This window comes from Etheostoma spectabile, chromosome 22 (genome assembly GCF_008692095.1).
Source record: "Etheostoma spectabile isolate EspeVRDwgs_2016 chromosome 22, UIUC_Espe_1.0, whole genome shotgun sequence".
Classification (NCBI taxonomy): Eukaryota; Metazoa; Chordata; class Actinopteri; order Perciformes; family Percidae; genus Etheostoma; species Etheostoma spectabile.
The window spans coordinates 15,413,957-15,421,051 of NC_045754.1; the positions used below are offsets into that span (position 1 = coordinate 15,413,957).

The 7,095-nt window shown below is 41.6% G+C and overlaps 1 protein-coding gene and 1 long non-coding RNA gene across 3 annotated transcripts in view; one reads left to right on the forward strand and one right to left on the reverse strand.

The window, feature by feature from the left end:
* The window catches only part of LOC116671976 (uncharacterized), a 14,728-nt gene extending 7,867 nt beyond the window's left edge, over window positions 1-6,861 (forward strand). Inside the window, exons 2-3 of the long non-coding RNA XR_004327431.1 lie at window positions 3,400-3,402; window positions 6,781-6,861. This is a non-coding gene — a long non-coding RNA (uncharacterized LOC116671976). The remainder of the gene's footprint in view (window positions 1-3,399; window positions 3,403-6,780) is intronic.
* The window catches only part of cntnap2a (contactin associated protein 2a), a 351,650-nt gene that overhangs the window by 67,122 nt on the left and 277,433 nt on the right, over window positions 1-7,095 (reverse strand). The gene's annotated exons all lie outside the window — the stretch shown is intronic.

The following is a 7,095-nucleotide window of genomic DNA, read 5'->3' on the forward strand; positions in this document are numbered from 1 at the left end:
ACACACACACACACACACACACACACACACACACACACACACACTTTATGTCAAAGCAAAGTGGTGTGTAAGCTTTAAATTATTAGGAAATGATTTCCTGGTTACAGCTGGTACTAAAACATGATGGATGGCTGATACAGCAACAAATTAGACCATGTCTTTATGGAGTCAAAAACTGTTATTTGCTGTTGGGTGTGTGCCGCGTTAACACTTCAAGAGCATGTGGTTCTGTTGGAAGCAGCCTCTTCTTTGATCAAAGACGGGAGGGAAGGTTGGTTGGCTGTTTCAAGCATATATCACATTGGTCTGCAGTACACATGTCCACAAAACTCATACTATTCGTTACAAGTACTTATACCCATGTAACACAACTTAAGTGCATGTGCCACACTAAGTTCATATCATGGAATCACACCCCTGCCAGTCAGACTGAAAACTAAAAGGTCAGTGGGTCCAAATGGCACTCGCTCATATCCCCAGTCTGGGAAATGATGGCTTTTTAAGGAAGGCGGTCAGTTGGAGCTGAAATGCCAGAATGTCATTCATAACCATTAGATTTGGCTTTCTCATAAACCTGTCAGACATTACCTTTAGTTTGCACCTTTACCCAGTGGTGTAGTCTAGTTTACTGTAGTGGGAAGACTGTAATGATGATGATGATGATGATGATCTCTCTGCTTGTTCTGCAGCATTTGTTCAGTTTGCTGTCACATCTCTCGACCCCATATTTGCAAAAACAAACAGCTGAAGTGAAAGTTCCGTCACAAAACTATGTTGTTACGTATCCTTGTAGATTTTTAGTATTTTATAGGTAAGCAGAAATCCTGTAGCTTTTTTAGTGGGTATAAACCGTATACCTGTGTGCACCACATAGACTACATTACTGCTTTTCCCGTGGTGAATACGCCTAAAAGAGTGATTATTATTCCCTCTCTGGCACTGTTGAGTGACAGGTGTCTATACACTAAGTGGAAACCTGTATGTGTAGATTAAAATATAAACAATTCATCTATTCTCTGCACTGATCTCTAAGGAGTGTGGAAGTGAGTCAATACTTCTCTCTTCTCTAACAAGAGCAGCTACAGGATAACATACACAAGAAAAAATGGGAAGAATAAGTCATATGCACACAGCTAACCCCCTGTCTCTCCTAAAAAAAGTGTGCACCCATTTACTCTGAAGGGCTGTGGACAAAGACAAGAGCTGTTGCAAAAAGTCATGGATCAAATCGTCTTTGTCAGGTCACTGTTGGTTTCTGCTCTTTGTTGTCATTGTCTGTTTCTGTTTGTTGTGCGGAGCGCCCGGTGTCTCCACTCTGTAACCACTGGTCATTGTTAGCCTCCTATCCTTTTAACATCTCTGTTTTTGTAGGGAGACTGTGGGGAGGCATATTAGTATGCCCCTGGATCTCTCCCGAGAGCTACAGATAATGCAGTGTGTGTCTGTATATATGAGAAAAAAATAAAGAACTGGTGTGCCTCTTTCTTTGTCTCTGTCCTTTTGTTTATCTAAGGGAGTGCATGTGTGTCTGTGCATTCTCCCCTCTGCTCCTTTTAATCTGCTTCTGACTCGTTGCCTAGCTCCACTGTCTCTCTCTATTGTCTCAATCTTTCTCCTCTCCTGGACCACCTATCCATCAATTTACTTTGAGGACCTCTCCTACCTCCCGGCGCTACTACTATTTTCTCCATTTCTATTGCTCCTTCATATTTAGGCCTCTCTCTACTTCACGCTCCCCACCTTCTCCTTGCTCTCTCATATCTCTTGGTCTCAGAGGCCTCTTTCTTTTTTATCTCTCTTCCTATTATGTCTTTCTACCTTTTCTTTGCACTCCTGGATCTCTTGCTCTACCAGGCTACTTTTCCCCTAGCTCCCTCATATCTGCCTTGCACACCTTTCCTTGCATTCTTATATCAGTTGTTCTCAGTGGCCTTTCTCTCTCTCTGTTTCCACGCTTCATATCTGTCTATCTACCCCGTGTCTCCAAGACTCTTTCCTGGCATCTAATCTTTTTATGTTGTCATTAGTCCTGCTATAATCTGCCCTTTAATCCATGCTAATTGCAAACTCCCCTTGCCCTGATTCTGATCTGAAGCTGTATTTGAAACACATCCCGCCCTTAACCCATCCATCCCTTATGGTTTTGATCTGGAACGGGCTACAATGCATACCAAAATATCAAACGCCTGGGATCTGTAAGTCCTTGTAATTCTTTACCCTTGGTTGAATAAATGTGGGTGAAAGGGTCTGAGTATCTAAGGTAAGGATGCACCAATACCATTTTTCAGACCAAGTAAAAGTACAAGTACCTACATTTTGCTACTTACAATATAAGTACAGATATGAGCAATTTGCCCAGGGCGATGCGTGGGATTTCCCCCTTTCTGGTCTACATATCCCTAACTCTGCTCAATTATTTTTATCCCCGGTGGGGACAAAATGTACCCAAAGTGATCATTTACTTCAACAGTAGCCTAGACCATATATTAATTATATACCTAAGATAGAAGTATTTTAAACTAAGTAAAGCACTGTAACATGAACAGTCTATAGTGCCATAGAACAATAAAATCCGAGCGGCAGTTGCTGGTTGTATTTAGCCACTACAGAGCTTTGAGACACCGGCTACAAGCGGCAATTGTTTAGCTGCCAACAGGTGACTGGGAGCCGGGTACAGGCACCGCCAGGTGATGGTCCTTTCAGGGGACATGGTAGTGGAGTTACGCCAGAAAAAGTGAGCGTCATGCGGCGATGACAGTTAAGTTTAGGCACCAAAACGACAAGAGTTTAGGAAAAAGATTTGATTTTCATTTAAACAATCTCAAGGAACAAACAACTGTTTCCTGGGTAAAAGTATTTAGTTTTCGCGCAAAAGTGAACTCCGCTCTCCGGCTTGAAAGCAATGTGTTTTATGTTGACACCACGTTGTGCTATTTCATTTTGAGATTATTTTCCATTGGATATTGAAGTGCATATTTAGGTGTTTTGGCACGCCTGGCCAAGTGGCACTTTATGCATGGTATTGGAAGGGGGATTTAATTTTTGCATTTCCCCTCCCTTGTGCTTTCTTCACAAATTGCACCCTGGACATCACAGTTTTTTTCAATTGCTAAACGACACTGGGTACAACAGAAGCCACATGTGCAAAACTCAAAGTACAGTTTGTACTACCAAAACTAAACTAAACAGTCTGCAAAACTCATTCCAAGCAACACAACTCTTACCCCACGTCTCAAAACAGGCTCAGTGCAGCCAAACACAGTGAACAATCCTCAGAACACACTAAGAGTAAAAACACTAGCATCAAACACCAATACAGAAATTACAAGCTTTGTCATCTTTACAGTTTAAACAATTGAAGTGATGTCACACTACTCAATATTTTTATTTAGTTTTTAGATAGTTTTTGGGCATCTTCAGCCTTTATTTTTGACAGGACAGCTGAAGATATGAAAGGGGAGAGAGTGGGGGAAGGACATGCAGCAAAGGGTCACAGGTCGGAGTCGAACCCTGGCCCGCTGCATCAAGGATAAAACCGCTATTTATGGACTGCCCATCTGCCAACTGAGCTATCTGGCCGCCCTCAATAGTTTCTAAAGAAAAGATATAGATTTTATGTACTATACCAATTGTCACGTAAGGTAAACAAGAAAGATTGAAAATCAGCAATTTGCTTCAATATAGTATTTTGTCTCTAGTAATTCTAGAATTACTTGAAAAATAAAACTAGTCTAAAACAAGACACCTGCTTAGGCTTTCAGCTAAGACTGCAATCAGCAGTGTTTGATAGGTACCAGAGTGAAATCTATTCTGTTTTGAATGTGTGGTTAACAGTTGGGACAGCATATAAACAAAGTGCTGTAAATCAACAGTGTTGTGCACATTGTGGTTAAAGTCATTGGATAAGTTTGTAGAGTTTTGAAAACTGTGTTAAAGCAATGAAAAAGGAACTAGAGTTCGGCCCACATGAGCTGCTGCTGTGCAGGCTGTAGATAGAGTTCTGCACATGTTACTCACGTTGTGCCCACTGTGGTTTAGCATTAGAAAAAAAACTGTAGAACTTAATAATACCATTACAGTTTAAACAATTACTTTGAATGTAATGAATGTATTATTTGCTTCTAAATGAGTCATGACCTACAAGGTATATTCACTTCACAATTATAGTCATGCAATAGATAAGCTTGCCATTCTCTTTAGAATAACGATAATAAATGATAAAAGATAGATTTCTTAAAACACCTTTTGTTTTGTCTTGTGCCATCTGCTGCCAAAAGCACAGAGCCATTCTATTAAATCCGTCTTTTTGGTGGTGGGTGGTGGAGGTTAAAGAGGAACAGAGTAGAAATGAGTTCACTGTTGCCTGCAGTGCATGCAATGTCAGGCGAGACATCTCTGCTGTCTACATCAGAACACACAGCAGAAAGGCTGGGGAAAGATAACAAGTTTTTTTTTAAACAATTTCTACCTGAGAGCACCCACCCATCTAACAATACCCCGCCCACTGTTCAGCACAACGTTATGCTCTAGTAAATTCACTCTGCATACCTCTGCACCCATCTACCACTCTTCACGGGTCATCACAGAGCGTATTTGGCTATTAAATGAAAAACACCTCAGAAAAGGGAGAGAGGGTGAAGAAGGAAAATTAATATCAATGCTTGTGCCCCTAATTGGCTTGTCTGCTTGATAAAGGACACAATAACCCAACTCTGCTGCAATCACCCCCCCTTCCTGACTCTAAAGTATGCACTAGAGCTGGCATGTGCATACACAAACTAAGCAGAATATGTGAACACACAAAAACACACACCTCCGACAGCCATTGTAACTGACAGAAGTGGAGGCGGAAGACCATAAACAACCATAATCATCATTACCGAAGGGTAATCTCGATCAGGGTGTGTGTGTGTCTCTGTGTGTTTATGACTATAAGTCAGATTTAGTGCCGTGTCCCCTCAGGTCAAGGCCAATGGACAGATGTGTCATGAGGAAAATGGCTTCTGCCAAGACACACTCGTTTTTCACTCTGCTTTTTTACTCAAACCATCCATCTCCCCACATATCCGTCAGGCTCGTCATATGGATGAGGATACAGTGAACAACACTCATAATTACAGAGGAGGATGAACAGGGCATAAACAATTCCACAGAGGCGAGGGCAGAGAGAAAGAGAGAGAGGGGAAAATAAAAAACGTATATCAGAGAGAAAGAGCGAGTGAGAGAGAGAGAAAGAGAGAGAGGCAAGTAGAGAGAAAAAGACAGTCAGCTGGAAAATAGAAAACAGAAACGACAGTCGGAAAGAGATAGAAGACACAAAAAGGAAGGACTCAGAAGATGAGGAGATGCCAAGTGAGAAGGCAGAGGCGAAGGATCAGTCTTGTCAGAGATGTTTTGAGGGATTATAGGTGAGAGAGGGAAAAGTGCAGCTCCTTTACAGGATCTCAGTGACAAGTGTGGATGCTGTAGTTGAAGGTAAACTTTCAGCTCCAATCTTTGACTTCACTGCATTAGATACTGCTTAATCAAGAAAGCAAGTAATATAAAACAAGTAGGGAAAAACTACATGAGCAGTACTGTATGTCAAGACTTTGTGGCAAAAAAAATCCCATGTATGGCTTCAATTATTACTAAACTTCATCAAGGATGTCAGAATTGGACATTTGCTCATTTGCTCCTTCAAGCCTAAAACCTCCTGGGCTCTATCTTGCACCCGGCGCAGTGCAGTGCAAAGCCCGAAGCAAGTGTCTTTGCTAGTTTAAGACTGACGCAGTTGTCAATTTCTCGTCTAGTGCACACATTGTTTAAATAGCAAATGCACCTGCGCCCATCTTTGCGCCCGTGGGCGTGCTGGTCTTACAGGGAGGTGTGTTCAGCCGCATTTTTGGAGTATTGCTATCTTTTGGCACCACTGACTGACAAAAACATGGTCTAAAGACAATAATAAGCATTTCACAACACACATATACAATAGCATTTCATTGCTATTTTAACAGTGCATTAGTAAAATGCGCACACACTATGCTTGTTACACACAGAGATGCGCTACAGCACACAAATATGCAAAAGATTAAAAATATTACAATGTGAAATAGTATTATGGAGTTTAGGTCGCACGGTGCTTGTGCCATATATGATCTGCGCGCACAATTTCCCTTCACGCACAAGCAGATCAGTTTCTTTTCCTGAAAATCTCTCCGTCCTACAAAAGTACAAATGTGCCTGGCTGTTACTGGGAATGGGAGATGACACTGATTGGATTACGTAATGTTACAACGCAAACACACCTATGGTTACTAAGACACTAAGTACAACCCTTCTGAACCATGTGCCTGGCGCACTGACCCGTTTTTTTCCGCTGTTAACATAGCAAAAGTGGATTCGGACACACCCTGAATGCACCTGCCCCATGTGCTTTACGCGTGCGCTTAGATCATTAAAATAGTGTCCCCTATGTTTTTTTAGTCTATATGTAGAGGACATATAGACTTTGGAGAAACATGGATATAGCATCTGTGATGACACACATTGGTTTTAGCTCAGATTTTGGTTTATAACAAGCTGCCAAAGCTAACATATCAAGCTGACAGCCATAAGCATCTCCTCTTCAAGTGTTAATATTTTCCTCAAGGAATAATAATTATTTTTCAAAATATTCATCAAGGACACAACACGATGTTCAACATTCAGCTGTGGTGTTTACTGCTTGGTAAATTAACAAAAAAAAGGCATTTTGTAACACTGCCAGTATGTGGCCTACGGAGTGCGTAGGCCACACAGGCTGGAGTGCGTTCTGGGGAAAGCCTGGTCTAATTAGGAGAGACGGCATTCATCCTACTTTGGACGGAGCCGCTCTCATATCAAAAAATCTGACCAAGTCTATTATTAGCCATAAACCATGACAACCCAAGTCTGATATCAGTAATCAGAGGTGCAGTGCAATGAGCTCCTCTGTGCTTCCACTGGAGCAGTCGCCCACTCATAGTCTAATAACCCGTTGTCTGTCCCCCAACTCCGATTGGTTAAATTAAAGGGTAAACAAAAAGAGGCTATACTTAACAACCTGGAATTAAAACTACCACTGCAATGATAGAA